The sequence below is a fragment of the Cavia porcellus genome, unplaced genomic scaffold (assembly GCF_034190915.1).
Source record: "Cavia porcellus strain 051 isolate PalLab524CR breed Dunkin Hartley unplaced genomic scaffold, mCavPor4.1 scaffold_8, whole genome shotgun sequence".
Classification (NCBI taxonomy): Eukaryota; Metazoa; Chordata; class Mammalia; order Rodentia; family Caviidae; genus Cavia; species Cavia porcellus.
The window spans coordinates 92717100-92736098 of NW_026947491.1; the positions used below are offsets into that span (position 1 = coordinate 92717100).

The 18999-nt window shown below is 53.2% G+C and overlaps 2 long non-coding RNA genes across 2 annotated transcripts in view; one reads left to right on the plus strand and one right to left on the minus strand.

Moving 5' to 3' along the window:
* Positions 1 to 18999, plus strand: part of LOC134477421 (uncharacterized) — a 79862-nt gene that overhangs the window by 13579 nt on the left and 47284 nt on the right. The window contains exon 3 of the long non-coding RNA XR_010049488.1: positions 1678 to 4179. This is a non-coding gene — a long non-coding RNA (uncharacterized LOC134477421). The remainder of the gene's footprint in view (positions 1 to 1677; positions 4180 to 18999) is intronic.
* On the minus strand, positions 12517 to 15008 carry LOC134477422 (uncharacterized). Its single transcript, XR_010049489.1, has 2 exons — positions 14825 to 15008; positions 12517 to 12754 (listed from the first exon to the last, which is right to left on the minus strand). It is a non-coding gene; the product is annotated as an uncharacterized LOC134477422 (long non-coding RNA).

Sequence of the window (18999 nt, forward strand, 5' to 3'; positions counted from 1 at the left end):
TCTGCTCCAACACATCACCTAGAGACGCAGGCTGCTCAGTCCCCACCAGAAATCTTGAACCAGAAACGAAATTCCTACTGCATTTTGGTGATTCCCACGCATATTAAAATCGAGACATGAGGGAGAAGCTCCAACCTCTCCTGTGCCAAAGCAGACCCTGCTCCGAGCCCAGAATCAACCCACTTCATGCTAGGCCTGCCGTCCATCGCCTGTGGGTGTCCACTGGCTCAAGGATCCATTTGGCTTCTTTCCCGTGCCTCAGACAGCCCTGGAGCCTCCATGCAGCTGCCCTGGCAATCAGCTCTGCACACAAAGGCCAGAGAGGAGCCACTCAGCTAAGAAGCTCCCTGCTGCCTGTCGGGGGGGGGGGGAGATGCAGGCTGAAGGGGACACAGTCAAAGAGGACTGATTTACTGAGCCAGAGCACCCCGGTCCCCAATCTCAGCCTGGCTGCTTCACACAGTGAGCATTTCCAAACAGGAGTCAGCCTATGCAGAGGAGCCCTCCTCTGCCTCTCTGCAGGGAGCCCGGGACAGTTTGCCTGAGGTAGCTCAGTCGTGGAAGCCTATAAGAAAACCACACACAGGACTCCTTCCATGCAGGGGGCTGGGAAAGGAGGATCTAGGGTTCAGCAAAAAGCCTGTGGGTGCTCACGGAAACTGTGAACCTGGGCTCCAGGGGTGCGTGGATTAAGGAGTGGGCAGAGAGCCCCATTTTCCTCTTTTTATATCATGAAAGTGCATGTTTCTGTTAGAAACCCCAGGAGCATCGGGTGTCTGGAATGTTGACAGAGATGCCAATGGGGTTCCAGGGAAGAAAAAGTCTGTGGGTTTGAAATAAAAATCCTCTCTTTGAACTGTTTCACCAAAGCCACGAGACAAATCTCCGCTCCGAACACGCACAGAATTACTTCTCACTGTTGGAATTTTAGGGGGCACCTAATAAGCAGCACCCCTCTCTCTCCTTTTCACCAGAGTTCTGACCTGACTGAGGGGTAAAAGAAGGGGTGGCCAGCATCTTCAGGGATGCAGGGAGGGCTGGGATGGAGCGCCGTCTGCGGGCTGCTGGGACCTGAAAAGACTGGATGTTTCCCAGCACAGGGCGGCTCTAGACGGGGTCTGGGGGCTGCGCTGGGAGGAGGAGCAGGGAGCAGCCAGCCTCAGACCAGGAGAAGAGAGCAGGCAGGGCTGGGCGGTATCCGAGGGACCTCTCCCCAACTCTCCTGCAGGAGACACTGGCTGGCTTTCTCCTCTGGGCAGCAGGGAGCTGGAGGGGACGAGAGAAACCAGGCAGCCCCCCCCCCCCGCAACAAGGGCAAGAGGCCGGACAGTGCTGTAGCAGGATGACCCTAGTGAGGTGGACAAGCGATACTGCACTGAGGTTTGTGCTGGGCACTGGAGCACGCGCCTTTGCATCGAGCTATGTCTCTCACCCCTACTTTATTCTTTTATTCTGAGACACAGTCTCCTCATGTTGCTAAATTGTTCAGGCTGGGCTTGAACTTGTGATCCTCCTGCTTCAGCCTCCCAGAAGGCTGGGATGTCCAGTGTGTGTCAGCAAGCCCACCTCTTAGTTCCAATTTGCTAGGTATCATTCTGCTCTGGTGCTGGGCAGAATACCCGATTTCAGTTTAACTTTGCAAATCACTGAGATAATTTTATCTTTATCTTTCTGCAGTTGATGAAAAATCAAGACATGTGAGGCTATATAACTTCTCCAAAGACACGCAGCCCTCCTGGGTGCGCACGGCTCTGACTGCCCTGCTTGTGGGGTGAGGAGGTGGACTGAGGATAACGGGCCTGGAAGGCCACCCAGCACGGGACGATCTGCACAGTGTTGCCAGCTTGGGCCGCCAGCACCCTTTTCCAGCTTGGGACTGGCCCTGTGGCCCCTCTGGCATGTCCTGTCCAGGCTAAGGGGCTCCCTGCAGGTGACGATGGCGCTGGTGAGAGGCGGGGTCAGAGTCCCGGGCCCTCCTGGCACCACCCAAGTTGGTCTTCTAGATGCAGGGGCTTGGAGTCCTCGGTCCACCTTCCTGACTTCCGGTGGCCAAGCACACCTGGCCAGGAAGGCGAGCCCTACCCGCCCTGGCTGAGAGCTGATGTGCAGATGTAATATTTTCCTGGTACCAGGGATTGAACCCGGCCCTGTCACCAGCCCTTTTACATTTTGAAACAGGGTCTTGCTAACATGCTTGGCTCGGCTTGCAGTTTTGTTGCTCCTGCCTCTGCCTCCCAGAGCGCTGGGATTACAGGCATGGACCACCATGCCCTTGTAGCCTGCAGGCTGCCCTGGGGTTGACTGGTCTCCATCTTTCCCTGGACAGCCCTGCCGCTTGTATGCAGGGTTTCTTTCCTTACCTTAAGGCTTCCAGAGCCTCTCTCGGCTTTTCAACTTTCTTTTCAGAGATCGGAACTTCCTTCTCGCTTTGTGTGGTCCCTGGGACCTGGCAGAGGCGGTGTGGAAACGGGCGCCTACTTTCCGGTCTGTCTGTTTTGTTCTGGATGGGCCATTTGCCACCCATTTGTGGAGTTTAGCTGAAAGGTTAAGAATTTCCCATTAAAACACTTGTTATCTCTGCTATCTCTTTCTGAGGCGGGGCCTCACTGTGCAGTTCAGGCTGGCCTTGACCTGTCTCTGTATCCCAGGCTGGCCTTGAATGCTCTGCAGTCCTCCTGCCTCAGCTTCGAGTGCAAAGTTGCAAGTTTCACTACCTTGCCAGTCCCTTTGGATGAGAATTCGGTGGGGAGTCTTTCTCGAAGTGGCTCAGGACTCCAGTGTCCCCTGCACACAGAGACTGTCCCCGGGAGAGCTCCCAGGGAAACGTCTGCCTCGGCTCTCCCCACCGCCTCCAGCTGTCTCTCAGAGATGGTGGTAACGGAGGACCCTCTGGTCACATGTGCAGCTCACAGAGCAGCACAGGCACAGCACTGTGAAGTGTCTGTGGGGACCCTGACCCAGCCCTCCTGCAGATCCAGGCCCTTCATATGCAGACTCCATGTTTACACTCGCTTCTCACACTGACCAGAGAATACATAGACACACTGTGGCTAGAGAAAGAAAATGGGGACCAGAGAGAGCACCTGACCTCCTGAGGACCCCATGGCCAGAAAACAGCGGAACTGGCCCCAGAGGTCCTGGTCGCTGGTCCGGCAGCCGCCTGGTCTTCCCAACCACACAGCCGTGAGCTCCTGTAACTCAAGTCAGGCTAAGCTTTTCCAGCTGAAGTCAAGGAGAGGGAACTGGGCAGAGCTTCTCTGCGGACTCCCGAAGGACACTGGCTGAGCTGGTGTTGGGACCTTCTCCTCGTTCTGAACCCATCTTTATAAAACATTCTGCTCGTGTGCAGAGGACAAGGAGTCCCCGGATGACTCCCAGAGCCACTTCAGGGTCTGCAAAACTGGAGCCATCTGAGAGCACTCCTCCCCGGCGCTGGTCTTGTGTGCTCTTGGAGGGGTTCTCATCAGGCTTCCGCCCCACCCAGAAGTCGGGAACCACGGGGCACACGGGTCCCTACCTCACACCCTGCAGAATGTGCATCATGAGGCTCAGGTTCAATTACTTTCCACATCCACGTGGCTCATCTTGGAGAGACATGGAACACAAACCTGTGGTTTCTTACTCCCAGTGTCAAATCCCACTGCTGGTAGACACGGCCACGGAGTGGGGCTGAACAGCAGTGCAGGGGTGTCTGGGGCTCTGGGCCAGCCGGCGTATAGCACACAGAGAGAAGCCGTCGGTCGGAACCTGGTATGTGGGACTGGCTCTGAGGAGGACAGTCTGGGGTTTCCACGGGTTCCCACGGTGGCCTCACCATGGCAGCAGGAAAGCAAGGCCCCAAGATGAACCCCTCAGGATGAACTCTACCGTGCCGGGCCACCCCATCACCAGCCCACCGGACGTCATACATCAGACTGGCTGGGGCCACTGGCTGGGGCTCGGGGCTGTGACATCATGGCCATGCAATTTGACTTTACAGTCTGAAAGGACCAACTTGGGAGTTTTATCATGTTTCTGCCGGCTGGGCATGAAGTCAGCTGGCCGGTGTGAGCCGGGGAGTGTTTCACTTGTAATTAGCTGGGTGCTTTTTTTAAAAAACATTTTAATTTTTTGATATTTTGCCTACACCGCAGTGAACCTTGAGCCAGCCTGCACTCACTACCCCCAGCGGAAGCCGAGGTGAGTCACCATCATAAATCTGGTGGGTCTCGGGGAGGCACAGAGTGTCGGGGAAGCATAAATCACCAAGGCTGTCTTGCAGGCAGACTCGGGTTAATCGCTGCACCTCTGCAGGCTGCAGGTGCCTCCTTCCTCAACGAGCCCAGTGCTGGTTTTAGAGGAGAGAGGCCTCTCCACTGGGCAGGGGCCTCGGAGGAGCCTGGGACTTCGGGGTGAAACTCCTGGTGCCAGCTGGAACCTGCGCGGATCTGCTCTGGAGCCCTTGGGTGTGAGAAGTGTCGTGTTTTCTTTATTTTTCTAAAGCAAATCAGTCTGGCTTTGTCCTCCACCTGCCAGCTTGGCGGGAAACCCAGCCTTAGTTGTGTCTATTGGGGAAAGATGGGGGGGGTACCTCTCTCTCTCTCTCTCTCTCTCTCTCTCTCAATCTTTCCCTGCGAATGAGGTAATTCCACAAGAGCTGGAGGCAAGCGCCTCTGGTCCCTGATGGGAAATCCTTGCTCAGGGTCTGCAAGCACCACCAGGAATCTTCCCCAAAGGGCCTCAGCAGTGGCTCCCACAGCCAGGGGCCTCAGGCCCTTTCTGGGTGCACCTTGCCTTGGCCAGGCCCTCCCTGAAGCCCGCCTCCCTCTCAGGGGTCTCCAAGCCACAGTTCCCAGCCCAGGGAATCCCTGTCACAGAGCTTCCGTCTCTCCGTCCGTGGAGCAGGTCCTCTCTCATGTGTCTCTTTAAGCCTTCTGGAAAACAGAAAGGGAGGGAGGAGCCAACCAAACAAAAACAGAAGTCACATTGTGTTTTTCCTTTGCTATTTGTTCAGAAAAGGAGAGAAATAGCTTCTTTTAGTGCTCCTTAGGCCTCTTCCAGCAAGAGCAAGATGGACTTGCTTCTCCACGAGTTTATCACCCACTGGCCGTGTGGTGTGAGCACTACCCACCCAGCTGGCCTGCCCTGAGGGTACCGCGGGCTGGGACGGCACCACCAACCCAGAGGTGGAAGGGGACGGTGCTCACGCCTGAGGACAGGGCTGCGGCTGGGCTCGGTGTTTTTAGCAGTGGTGGGCATCCAGATGTGTTTGGTTCATCCAGTAGTTTTAAGAGGCAATTGTTCAGGACGGGTAGAGAGTGCCAGGCTACCCCTACCAATTTAGCCTGTTGGGGTTAGTCCTTGGGGGTGTGTCCTTGTGTTGGGGGGGTGTCCCTGTGTCTTTGGAGGTGTGTCCTTATTAGCAGGGCTGCTCTTCTGCACTGAGGGCTCTCATGAGCAACTTGTCCTTCCTGAACCTGGTTCCTGAGGCTCTTGCTGGCTTCCTATCTGGCTGTGTGATCTCTCTGTCCCCTCTGTGTCCCACCATGACACCATCTGCCATGAGGCCTTCATCAGAGGCCAAGGCAGTGAGATCTGCTGATCTTACACTTTCAGGTCCCAAACTGTGAGCTAAATAAACCTCTTTCCTTTATAAAGTAGCTGCCTCAGGAATTTCATTATAGTAGGAAAAAACAGACAGATACAACAGACATTTGTTGTATTTACTGGAGGGCTTGTCAAACACAGCGCCCTGTGCTCCACCCCAGAGTCTTGGATTCTGGAAACCTGGTAATCAGCATTTTGTATAAGGTCCCTAATGAGGCTGCTGCTGGGCACCTAGAGAACCACAGCTGACTCTGGGGACAGGAGAAAGGTCAACCATGAGCATTTTGAAAAATAAAATAAAATACCTCCCTCTTAAATAGAGTTCACCCCTCAATTTTATGTCTACCCCGAACCTGTTCAGGAGGGCTTATTTGGAAACAGAGTGTTTGCAGATGGAATCGAATGAACCTGAGATCTTACTGGGTGTTATGGATTAAAAACTGGGGGTCAACTTAACACCAGCTGGATTACATCAGCATGGTGGTGGGCGTAGATGGTCCGCCTGAGGAAAGTTGCCAGCATAAATAGAGACCTGGAGAAGGAGAAGGAAGGCGTTAATGCATTATTGCGTTGAGGCATTGTGGGTTCTCCTACGAGTTGCTGTATGAGCTGTTGGTTCTCTTGGAGAAGGTCTGGTCCTCATATTGAGCATTGTTTGCTTCCTGGCTCCAGAGGGGAAGACGTGTGCCACTTGGTCTCTAGGATGAGCTCATCACACTAGCTTCCTGGCATGTACTTGGCTTTGCTTGTTGTTGGAGGAGCTCGGGGCCTCTATGTCATTGAGGACAGCTGAGGTGATTTTCAGGACAGCCCTGGTCTTTGATGTGAGTGTGACTTCTCGGCTCCAGCATAGAACCCTCAACCTACCAGCACAGCTCCTTCACCCTGCTGGCATAGACTTTCTGGCTTCCACTGCTGACCTTTGGGCCTTCCCAACATGGATCCATAAGAGACTGGCATGAGTCCTTCTCCTGGGCTCTAGACCTCCAGTAGGACTCGTGGGAGGCATTGTCATGAGCTCTGGGTCTTCATCTGGACTCATGCACAACATTACTGTGGGATTTAGGCCCTTTACTAAATATTCTATGTCGTTGGTGTTGTGGATAGATTTCCTGCATTTTCTTGTGTTAATTCTTGGTGACCATCATAAAACAATATTATAAACTCTATGTCCTGATTCTAATTGTTTTCTGCACAACCCCTGACTACATACTGGGGTCCTAGGTGAGTCCTAAGTTCATTCAACTGGTGTCTTTATCAGAGAAGGCAATTCTGGAACACAGACAGACACAGACAGACACAGGGGAGGGGACAGAGGTTGGAGAGGGGCATCCCCTGAATGAGAAGACCTGTGATTGCCAGGGACCCCCCAGAAGACAGGGGAGAAGCACGGAATGGGCTCTGCCAAGAGGCCCAGGGGGAACCAGTCCTGCCAACACCCTGACTTCGAGCTTCCGGCTCCCACAACTGCTCTGGAATAAGTTTCTGTTGTAAGTTGTCTTAGTTTGTGAAAATTTTGTCAACAGCCGCAATCTAAGAGGCTAATAAAGCCCTAAACCCATAAAAACTTAAACCGGAGATTTTAGCCTTTCTCTCCAGCACACTAAACAACCTTGGTGAGACCCAGAAGCCTCCTGGAGGAAGCGGAGGCTGTTCCATCCGGCCAGGGGGTCCAGGCCCATCCAAACCATTCTGCCATGGGGCCAGTTTCTGGTTCCAAGATTCTACTCTTGTCATTTGAATGTGGGTCCTGGAATTCTTAATTTTAATAAGGTTGCCACCTAATTAATGGATAACCAAAGACTTCATTTAATAAAACTGGTTGGAGGAGGTAAGGAATATACAATTGTAAAGTAGGTAAATCACATCTAAACCAAGGGTTCCAAGTTTGATTTTTTGTAACACGGATCCTTAGCAACTTGCTGAAGACCATGCACCAAGCTTAGCATAAAATGTAGCCCCTCGGAGTTGGTGCCATGCGTGGGCTGACTGGGGAGAGCCGGACACAAGCCCTTTCAGGTGTGCAGCAGGGAGACAAGAAGAGCCAGCATCCCCCTCCTCCCATGTAAGCAACCAGCTGATCTGGACAAACACAGGCTGCAATGGTAGCTAATGAGGTAAAATATGACTTACTGCTTGCAGTGTTTAGGGTTTCACTGGCTTTGCAGGTCTAGAGCTGGTGGCTTGATCGCCTGTTCAGAGGATAACAGTACGCAGTGTGGCATCTGTGGGGGTCTCCGTCTGAAGGCAGTGGCCATTGTTGATTCCCTGTTATCTTGTTTTGGGGTCCTGTGTCATTTTCATTGTTTTATTTGGTTGGGTTTTATTCTGTTTTATCTTGTTTGATTTTGTTGTATCTGATGGCATGTACAGCTATTTTGAAGATAAAAAAATATATCATGGTAGCCATTTTGGATTTACTATTATCTTGTTTTGAAGTCCTGTATTGTATTCATTGGTTCTATTCTGTTTTTGTTTGTTTGATTTTATTATGTCTGCTGGTGTGGACAGCTATTTTGAAGACAACAAGAGGCATGATGGTAACCATTGTTGATTTTCTAGTACCTTGTTTTGAAGACCCATGTCACTTACACTGTCTTGTTTTGATTGGTTATATTCTGCTTTATTTTGTTTGTGTTATTTTCAGGAGAATGCAAGGTGTTATAAAGAAAGCCAGTTACACAGAAATGCGGCAGTAAGGGTCTTTAGAAGCCCCGCGTTTCTGTGGAGTACTCTAAGTGGTTCTCACTAGCTGCATGTGACAGCAGTGGGCCGGGGTCTGATGTAATTATTGTGCCTTCCAAGTGGTGCTGCACCTTCTTAGGTGCTGCAACAACTGCAAAGTGATAAAAAGGTGTGTGTGCTTTCTGTCTAGGCACGGACACAGGACAGCTTGTATCCTGGGGTGTGCGGGCAGCATTCATGCTTGAAAACATTTAAGTTAGAACTGGCAGTTCACAGTCCCCCTGACTCTCTGCAAAATCTCTGAAAGCCCATTGTCCTTAAATTTTGAATGCCTGGAAGAAGCCCCACCTTTTCTCCTTCTGAGAAGAGAGGGTGGCCCCTGCCCCCCTGAAAGTCCATACCAAGGGAGAATGTTCCCTTGGACCTCAGCCCCATCCCCTCTGGAGGTTGCATGGGTTTTCGAGCCTGAAAACCTGTAGTTCAAGCACCGCTACTAACTGCAGGGCTCCGATCCGAGCCTCACCCACCACATTTATCGTGCAAGCTCTGTGGGGCTCTGGGGAGGATTAGAGAGGTGCAGAGAGCGCTAGGCACACCCCAGGTGCCTCTAAAGAGTCAGGGTCATTCATTCCAAGCTGTAAATTACCGCTAAAACTGTTTTACAGCATCTCTCCAGGTAGGGGCATCCGCCTCTTAAGCTGTAGGATTCCTGACCCCGGCCGGAGAAGCAGGATTGGGTGAGGGGGCTGAGAACCTCAAGTCCGGCCTGCGCAGAGCCAGGCAGGTTCATTCACTCAGCCACTTTGCAAAGGGACTGCTGAGCACGGCACCTGCACCCAGGAGCAGAGGGAGGCCAGCAGGGCCCCGGGAGTTCCCACAGCTGACACTTTGGCCTGGTGGTGACATGGCGATGGCTGGACCAGGCAGGAGGCTGACAGGACACTGGCCGAGGCTTGGTCATCCCTTGGTCATCCCAGGGTGAGCTCACAGGTGAACCCCATCATGTGGTCCCTCCGCTGTCCTAATGAAGCACTTCCATTCCGGGCCACTGGGGGAGCCGTCTGCAAAGCCACAGGACCAGCCCTCCAGTGTCCCCAGCTTCCTGTCTCTCTGAGGTCACAGCTGGCCTTGCAGGACCCTGGGGACACCTTCCCTTTGACCAAGGAACGGTGGGTTTGGAGTTTTCCCGCTGTGCACCAAGGTCTGGGAGAACAGCCTGGCTGGCTGTGACTGTCTGCACAGGAAGAGAACTGGGAGTGTCACCCCAAACCCAAGGCTCCCCAAAGTGGCTACCACTTCATCCCCACCCTGACCACGGCATCAGGGAGGGAAGCTAGGCACCGATGATCAAGGGTCCTGCTAATGTTGTGACCCTAGACAAGGGCACATCATCTCCGGGTGCCTCAGTTTCCTCGGAGGGGGACAGAGGAAGAGCAAAAATGGAAATGTGGAAATGGAGGCTTCACAGGCTTCGCCCTTCAGGCCCACAAACGCCTCCCCTACCCCCACGCGTGGGCTTCAGGCTGCAGCCCCTCACACAGGGGCTTTTTCTGCACCAAGCCAGCAGCACATCCGGGTCCCTCTGAGAGCCCTAAATAGCCCACGAGGGTGAGGTTAGCAGAGTCCACCTATGTGTGGGGCACGACTCTTGTTTTTATTCTGGTTTTAGTGTTGACGAGGGGAAGAGAGGGGGAGCTTTGCGGACACACATTGGGTCACCTTCAGGAGGCAGCAGGCACCGCAGTGTCCATGGGACCCCCAACACCCCGCTGCGAGGGGATGCCTGGGCCCCCGCCTGTCCCCTCCCAGCCCTCCCCTACCTGTGGGAAGGCTGTCCCTTGTTCCCCCCCCCCTTTGGTCTGGGCAATGTGTCCCCTTGTCTTCTGCCCCAGGTAGCAACACTTCCCCTTGTCTCTATTTTCTGGGTCAGTTCTGGTCTTCATGCTTCTCACCTACTCCAAAGAACCTCAGGACATTTTCCTCCAGAGGCCTTTCCCTCCTCGAGTGGGCCTTTGCTGTTCTTGGTGTTGTTATTCAGCAAGTCAACGGAGATAATGCAGGGCTGTCTTGGAAATGTGAGATGTGATGCCAATTCACCCCTGGGCGCCTTTTTCTGGCTGCTTTGCCAAGCCTGGGTTCCTCAGGTCCTCTGTTTATTTTGGGGCGTGGGCTCACTGTGTAGTTAGGAGGGGCTCCAGCTCCTGGGGGTCCTCCTGGTGCCTTGGCCCCCCGGGTGCTGGGGTTACAGCACCGTCACACCTGGCTTAGTTTTGAGTTTTTCATTCATTCTTTCTTTCTTACTTTCTTTTTCATTTCTCTTTTGGACTTTCCTCACATTACTGCTAAGTGTAGTGAATTCAAGCCTTGAGAAACGTGATTGTGCTAGAGGTATGGTATACAAAGCTTCTGCTCTCTCTTCTCTCTCTCTTTCTCTCTTTCTCCCTTCCTCCCTCCCTCCCTCTCTCTGGGACTTCGCACTGAGCTATACCCCAAACTTATTCTACTTTTTATTTTTCATTCTGAGACAAGGTCGTGCTAAACTGCCCAGGTTGAACTCAAAGGCGATTCTCCTGCCTCAGCCTCCCAGAGTTCTGGGTTTACAGGTATGTCCCACCATACCCAGCTGGGGTAGAATATCTGTATTCTGAAGCCTGGCTTATACAATTTAAATCCCATGCAACCTTCATGGTCCGGGCTCAGCCGGCACCCTCCCTCTGGAAGTCTTTTTGGCCTTTGTCTGAGGTGCTTGTCCTCATAGGTGCTTCTGTGGCTGTGTCATCTGCCTCCTGGCCTTTCTCCCTGGCTTCTGGAGTAGCCTCTGTCCTCAGCAGGAGCCTCATGGTCTTTTGCTTCAGCTGGCAGCTGCTCCCTTCTGTGTGGATTCTGGAGATCTGGGCTCCCTTCTGCCTGGATAAGTTTGTGTGACATAGAAGGGAAAGACCCTTGGGCACTGTGACGGATTGTGTCTTTAACCATAGAGATACCCATGCGTCACAAAGCCAAGGTGGGATGGGATGTCCTCTCTGCAGGAACAGCATGAGCAATATGCCAGGGCCAAGAGGAGGAGGGAGCACGGAGACCCCGAACCCAGGGGGCAAAGAAGAGGGGACGTCATAGTCACACAGATGGACCTCACAGGGGCAGCAGACCATGGCTTGGAAAGCATCTCCTTGGCCCGCCAGTGCCAAAGGCCAAGGAGGCACGGTAGAGCTTTGGGGGGCCCTGCAATCTTCAGGTGCACCCCAGGTTCCTCTTCCTGGAGGCCCTGCACAGTTGTATAAAATAGACCTGGAGCCTCTCAGGCCCTTGTCTCCAGATGGTCCCCAGCAGCCTTGTGGGTGGCTGGCAATGACTTCCTCCCTGCAGCGCCTCCTTGGGAACCGACAATTGACTCTGGGCAGAACAGAGCCAGGAGGGTGAGCTGCTGTCACCACGTGTGTCTCTATGGGCACACGAATGCGGGCCTGTATACCCCGAGATGCTGTGCTGCCCTCGTCCCTGACGTCAGCACACAGGCATTTCTGCGACACTCAGGGGATGGTGTGAGTCTGAGTGAGCCCTTCTTCCTGCGGCCAGACACTTGGCAGGCTCCCACAAGGCTGACCTAGCGAAGCTCTGCCCAACAGAGGGACAAGGAGATGCCTATGAAGCCTCATTAGAGAGGCCTTTCTTTGTGTTGTGAGTGACCTCTGCCTGCTTTGGAGGGGAGCTCACATGCTAAGAGGTCAGAGGGCATGGGAGTGGTGTGGGAGTGCCAGCTGAGGGGGGAGGAGCGGAGTGAGGGGACAGGGGTGCTGCTGTCGAGGCCGTTTGCAGAGGTACCAAGACATCTCGGACTAAGCCAGAGCAGATGGGAACCTTAGTCGCCATTACGGACAGGTTTTCCCAGACGCGTGGCCGCACTGATGCTGTCTTTTCTGCCCGAAAGGGCTCTTGGGGGGTACATGGCCAGTGTCCCCTCTTTCTCTTCTGATTTTGAACTGAGAAAAAGTGTCAGGCCGGTGGCACTGAATTATCATCTCTGTGACTGGAGCAAAATACTCAAAGCTGAAGCCCAGTAGGGCTGTGGCTTCCCAGACCCCTCGCTGGACTTTAGAACAACACCTCAGAGCAGACTGGGCCCTGGGGAGCCATGCATGTACCCACACAGAGAGGAAGAGAGGCAAAGTCCCCTCCTCAGGCTTTGACAAGCCAGCACCAGGCCTCAGGGAGATGGAGCCAACCGGCTCTGGTTTGCCAGCCAGGGAGAATCCAAACTGTATTTTATTCACTTTGTTCATAGATGGGACAAAATACACGACGCACACAGTTTAAAGAGGAGAGGTTCATCTTAGCTCACAGTCCATAGAGGTTTCAGCCCATGGTCAGGAGGTTCCAAGGCGGGGTGCCCTGGCAGAGGGGCCTGGTGGAGGAGAAGCCGCTCACGGTGATACAGGGGCCTGAGACTCCCGATCTACTAGATGTCCGTGTGAGTTCGTGGTCTCTAAAATGGAAGAAGGAATTTTAGGAGCAACGGAGCTTAAGAATATATTTATCGAGAAAAAGAAAGGTTCTGTCTGAGAGAGACAGAGCAGGTTGCCAGGGACTCTGTCTCTCTAAGGACTTTTATAGAGTAAAATCATGGGGTTAGACGGGTTCAAGATGGGGAACAGAACTATGGTTAGCCAGTAAGATTAACCATTCAGGTAAAATTGATTAAATGGGGGACAAATGGGGAAGGAAATCAGGTAAAAAGCAGGCATTCTTAGGGAGCAGTGACTTCCCTGGGGGGTCGGGATGGTGACTCCTGGCTTCCTCAGGGTGGCAGGGAGCTATCAGTCCTTAGGATACAGGTGCATTTGTTTGGTCTTTTGTCTTGAGGCCTGGCCCACACAGGAGACCTCTGACTCCCCCACAGTTGCAAGGTATCTGGTCTTCTGCACTGGATCCTTCAAGGACCTAGCCCTGTCTGATGGCCTATAATATTTCTAGCTAACTCGCCTGACTGCAACAATGGCATGGTGGACAGGAAGTGTGGGGGGAGAGATGAGCCCTTCCAGGTCACGCCCACAGCGGCCTGCCTGCGTCAGTCAGACCCATGTCTTAAGAGTAAGTGATCTGTCAACCGCTAAGCCCACATTTAGGATTGCATGTGGCTCTCAGTGACCTCTAGATCTCTACCACAACACTTCCTCCCCAGGGCACAGGGACAGGAGGCCCGAGAGGCCAGGTACATGCAGGGACCTCCCCTTACCGCAGGAGCAGCCAGCGAGGGGACAGCTGTCTCTCCTGGGTGATCTCTGTGCCCGTGCAGGTGGGATGCAGGACTCCCGTCACGGGAGTCAGCCCTTCAGGAAGCCGCTCTACCCATACAAACTTGGCACCTTTAGGTGCCCTCGTGGGGCTGTGGAGGGCAGGGTGACTGCACCCTTAGAAGCCAGCAGGCTGTACAGTAGTTACGGTGTCTCCCAGGGCACCTGTGCGGGAGCAGAGTGGCCCCATCTGCCGTGTCCAGCCTTGCATCATGGGCAGTGGTGTTAGCTGTCACTGCCCCGGGAGGAGACAGTGCAGCGGAGGGGCGGAGTAAGGACAGGGGGAGGGGGCCGGACCCCACTGCCCTCCACCTGGGGTCAAGGAGCAGCTCCTGGAGCGGGGCCACAGAAGAGGGCGAAGCCTCTTAGGGCTCTCGGGTCCCTCCTCCCCCGCTTCTTCCTCTTTGTCTGCTTCACAGGCACCTCCGCCCCGCCCCTCTTTGTGGCCTTTCCTGGATTAATGACCCCACCAGGACTTCCTGAGGAAAAGAACCAGGCCAGAAATCACCCTCCCTCTCCCACAGCCCAGCCCATCCCTGCACACCCCAGGCCAGAAATCACCCTCCATCTCCCACAGCCCAGCCCATCCCTGCACACCCTATCTCATGGGCAGCCACCCCCGCGTGTCACTCAGACCACTGAGCGGCTTCCTGCTCCTTCTGGGTCTGCCGGGGACCTCGTGGTCACCGCTTCCTGACAGAGTCTCGGCCTGGGGAGGGAAATGGCACCGTGGCTTCCTAGGAAGAGTGGGAGCCTGCAGACCTGAGTGCAGCTCCTGCCTTGCCACTCAGTGCCTGTGTGGTCTGCGACAGTCAATGGCCTCTTGGAGTCTTGGCTCCCTCATCCGCAGAATAAACATCTCCAAGGTGCTGGTGGCGATGTGTGGAGCTGCTGGGGACGGTAGTGACTCCACGAGTGCCCAGCCCCTGAGGCCCAGAGAGGCAGCATGGGGGAGCTCTGGGAGAGCCCATTGCAGCCCCGACGCAGAATTCATGCTGCTTTTTACTCTGACAGGCAACTAGACAAACCCAAGACGCTGAACTTACAGCAACCCTGAAGGGCTGGCCCTGCGCAAGCAGGCCCTGCTTAAAGTCTTCATTCTGCTTTCGAGTCCACTTGGCTGGCTTTCTCCCTGAGGGTGAGCACAGTACCTGATGGCTACTCATTCAGGACATCTTGAAAATCCCCTCTCAGGGCTCCCTTCCAGGCCCCTGCTCCCAAACCTGCCGGTTGCTAGTAAATGGTTTGTGTATTCAGGTTACCTGGACGTGGCAGCAGAATTTACAATGGGGACAGGCTGCAGGACGCAGGACACAGGCGTATGGACAGTCTATGACCGCAGAAATCTTAGTTATGGGTCCACTCAGCAAGCAACTCAAAGTGCCTTTGTCCTTCCAGACTCTGGAGCCTGGGTGGAGACCGGTGCAGACATAAGTCCTGCTCAGAGGTCTGATGCACCAGGGGGCGTGTCCTAGAGTGTCACAGGATCCTCCCTGGGGCTGTCATTTGGATTACTAGATGCAAGCAACAGATGGCAACAAGAAAGCACATGTGGGGGAAGATAACGAGCAGCTTTCAAATCTGATGGAAGACAGGAGAACCAAGTTTAGGAAACGCACGCATCCCAGGGAGCCAGGCCACAGCCAAAGGCCTCAGCAGGGAGTGTTTGCTAGCCTGGGTCCACCACGTCACTGCGACTGCCACTTCCTGCCCTCAGGCTGCTGGCTGAGCCTTGCTGCCACTGATGCAGGGCCCCGCTTTCCTGGAAGCCACAGCCCAGGTTGGGTACCCCGACGAGTCTTCCTAGGATGTGTCCGTAGGTTCTAGGGAGAAGACACTGGGGTTATCTTTGATTTTATAGATCCTATCACACGGAGTTCCTCCTAGATGCTCTGCTTACCTGTAAAGCTGGGATATGACCAAGAAGTACGGACTAGGACCTAACCGTTCTGATCCTGTGAAGTGGAATTAAGACAGAACCTCCACACTTCTCTCCGGGTTGCTGAGGGGACTACGTATAGTAATGTGGGAACATAGAAAATTGTACAACGGTGTACGTGGGGCAGCAGAATTTACAATGGGGACAGGCTGCAGGACGATGGGGAGTATCAAAAGGCGCAGGTACGTGAATATTTTCCCTTAATAGCCGAGAAACCACAGCAAAAATAAAATAGCACTTAAGGTAGAAGCTACTAATTTTCTGGAGTTTTCCATTGTGAGGAGAGCAGCTAAGGCACAGGAAGTGCAGTCAATGCCATGCTACAGGGTTCACCTGAGGACAGGGCTGGTCAGCAGCAGAGACAAGACCGACACTCAGGACCACCTGACTCTGAACTCTGCCTTCTTGGCAGGAAGCTTGGTTCTGATCCCCAGTGTCTGTGTGTTGACGAGAAGCCCAGGAAGGAGGATTCTGACCACGAAGGAGCTGGAAGGGGCCCAAAAGGAGAAAAACGGAGATGCATTCTTTGGCTTTTCTGGAATACGGTGTTACCACCTGAGCCTGTGAAGACGTCAGTGCCGGAAGACCCAAACGACCAGCTGGCCTTCCCTGCAAGACTGTGGACTACAGCACTGCATGGTTATCACTGTGCAGCTTTGGAAACTGAGGCTCGAAGAAGTTAAATAATTTACCTGGAGACATCCCAATAATTATGCAGGAGCTGTCACCTTGGATTCTTAGTTACAAACAGAACCCAGCACTGGTTCACTTAAATGACGTGGTGACATCCTAAGCCATATTGAGGGAGTTTGATGAGCCAGCATGGAGAGACCCCCTCTTTATCACTGAATTTGTTCAGAAGAGTGTGCTGTGGAGTATCATTGAACATGCAGTGCAGGAGTTTCCCCTGCTGGATTGTCTCCCAGGCACCGTGCTAGCAATTGAAGCTGCTAAACTCTTCCTGTGCCTGAAACCTAGCTGCAAGAGAGTACAGGAAAGTGAGCACGTGCAAATGGAAGAAACATCATCTACTTGTCAAGATGGGGAGTTCTCTAAACAAAGTGAAGTAGTCCAAGACATTGTGGGTATAAAGACTTGCTTGTCATTGGTGTAACTCCCAGCCAGTGCCAAGGAGAGTGCTCAGCATATAGAGTTGGTGTGCAGCACCTCAGGATACTGACCAAACAATTTGGTCTGATTTTAAGGTCTGTGTTCTTAACTCCTACACTCTTCCTGTGGATGGATCTTGCTGAAATCAAGCACAAACTATCTAATTGCATAGCACTGAAGTTGCCTGAATGTAAACCTGTCTTCCCGTGTGCATACTATGTATTTGTTCACAATGTGCTGCTGTGGTTTCTGACTGAGAGCTCTGAGAGGCAAAGATCCTGTCTATCTTGTTTGCTACTCTCTTGCTCATTTTTAATACAGACCCATAAAGCAAACAGTTGTTAAACAACCAAGCAGATTGATACAGATGACCCTGAAGGGGAAAGCTGTCCCAGAGTGGGGGCGGGAGATCTCTGCTTGTCCGTCTTTTGGATGGTGACCTGGCAGGCTTTGCAAGAGGGATCCTGAGTTTAGGTTTCGATTTTCTGAGTTCGTGCATCTGTGAGACATGAAAGTGGGGTGTTGAGTGGCTGCTGAATATATGAGTCTGGAACTTTGGAGCAATGTCTGGAATTGAGATATAAATTTGGGAGTTGTCAGCATTTAACTGGTAACTGAAGTTACAGGCAGAGACAGGTAATGTATGATATCTCCCACATATAGAACTATATGGGAATTTTTAAATATTTGAATATAAAAATATTTACTGATGTGGCCATGCATGTGGTAGAATTAATTATTGGCAACATTTGTGCACGGAAAATATGTGTCAGTCTAAACAGTGGGTTGCTGATTTGTGTTCAACACACATCAGGATGGCAGAGATCAGATCCTGGAGGTCAGCATGGCTTGATTCCCAAGGGAGCTGCATGCAGGTACAGTGCCGTCTTAGGATCAGTGGGACGCCTCTGTGTCAGTGACCTCCTGCGTGTCACTGGGTGTAGAGTGCTAGGTGTCCCCGATGGGCATTAGCCATGGCGCAGCTTCCCTTCCTGGCCAGGCTGAGGCGTTCAGGGGGAGGAGCACGGGGTTGGGGGTGGGAATGTTAGGCAGGGACAGGGCAGGCGTGGGCAGGGGACGCTGCAGGGGAGCTCTGTGGGACGGAGACTTACTGCTGCCCCAGGAGCCAGAGAATGGGCCAGCAAATGCCCCATATCCTTTCTCCTGCCAGGAGAGGCATTTTCAAGGCCAAGGCAGGCAGCCTTCCCAAGGCTCCCCCAGGAGTGGCCAGGGTCCCCTGTCCTCACGCTCCACAGAACAATGACTTCCAACCACTCGTTCAACACTGATCAAGACAAAGAATTACAGACTCAGATAGAGTGAAACCCTCGCTCTTCAGCTCACCCACGGAGCAGCTTAACCCAGTTCCTTAGTCTCCCCGAGCCTCAGTTTCCCCCTCTCATTGGAAACACAATGACAGTATTAGATACAGTGTGTTCACTCAGTGAACACCCCAAAAGTTCTCATTGGTGAAAAATTTGAGTCCAGCCCTGCTACCTTGTCAGAAAGATCACCATGGACAGGTTTTAGATGTGGAGGGCATAGGGGTTGCTTCACCACTGTCCTGGTGTCACAGGGCAGGTCAAAGGGGCCCCCAGAGATCCAGGCAAGTGGCTACTACCTGGTGTCGACTCAGCACATTGAAGTTGGGGTAGCGGTGAGCTGGCCCGGGGGTAGGTCTGAGTGAGGCTTTCCATGAACTGTGGTAAAGATCGGTGTTAGAAGCGAGAGTTTAGGAAAGGTTAGCCACCATCATCAGTAAAATGACTCATTCCATCCTTAACATAAGACAGTCACAAAAAGGTACCCAGACACATGGCACGGCACGCAGGTGTGCTCTTCTCCTGGATTGTCTCTGGGTTTAATAAACTGCTATACAGTGCTATCTGTGTGCTGGGTGCTCTACAATCAGTCACACCTAGGTCCTCAGAGAAGCAGAGCCAACAGAAGACACGTGAAGGTGACAGTACCAGCCAAGGTCTGCAGCCGGCAAGTGGAAGTCGAGGCTGTGGTCAGAGGCCTGAGCCCCAGGAGAGTCCGTGGGCCATGTTCTAGCCTGGCCTGAATCCGCCCCCCCCCCAGGGCAGGGGAGGACTTGTAAGATAAGCGAGAGGGGGCGGGCTTAGCTCACTGCAAGCGCCTGCCTGGCAAGCATTAAAGGAGCAAACCGGCTCCTACTTGATTTTTCTGTTCCATTCAGGCCTTGAACAGAGAGGATGAGACCAGCTCCTGTGGGAAATGACAAGCTGCCGCTCCTATTGGACAGTAATCCACCCCGAAACTATCACAGACACACCCGGCAGAGTGCTCAACCAGATATTCAGGCTCTGCATTGATTGATTTTAAATCAATGCATTCGATTAACCACCACCACATTTTACCTCCGTT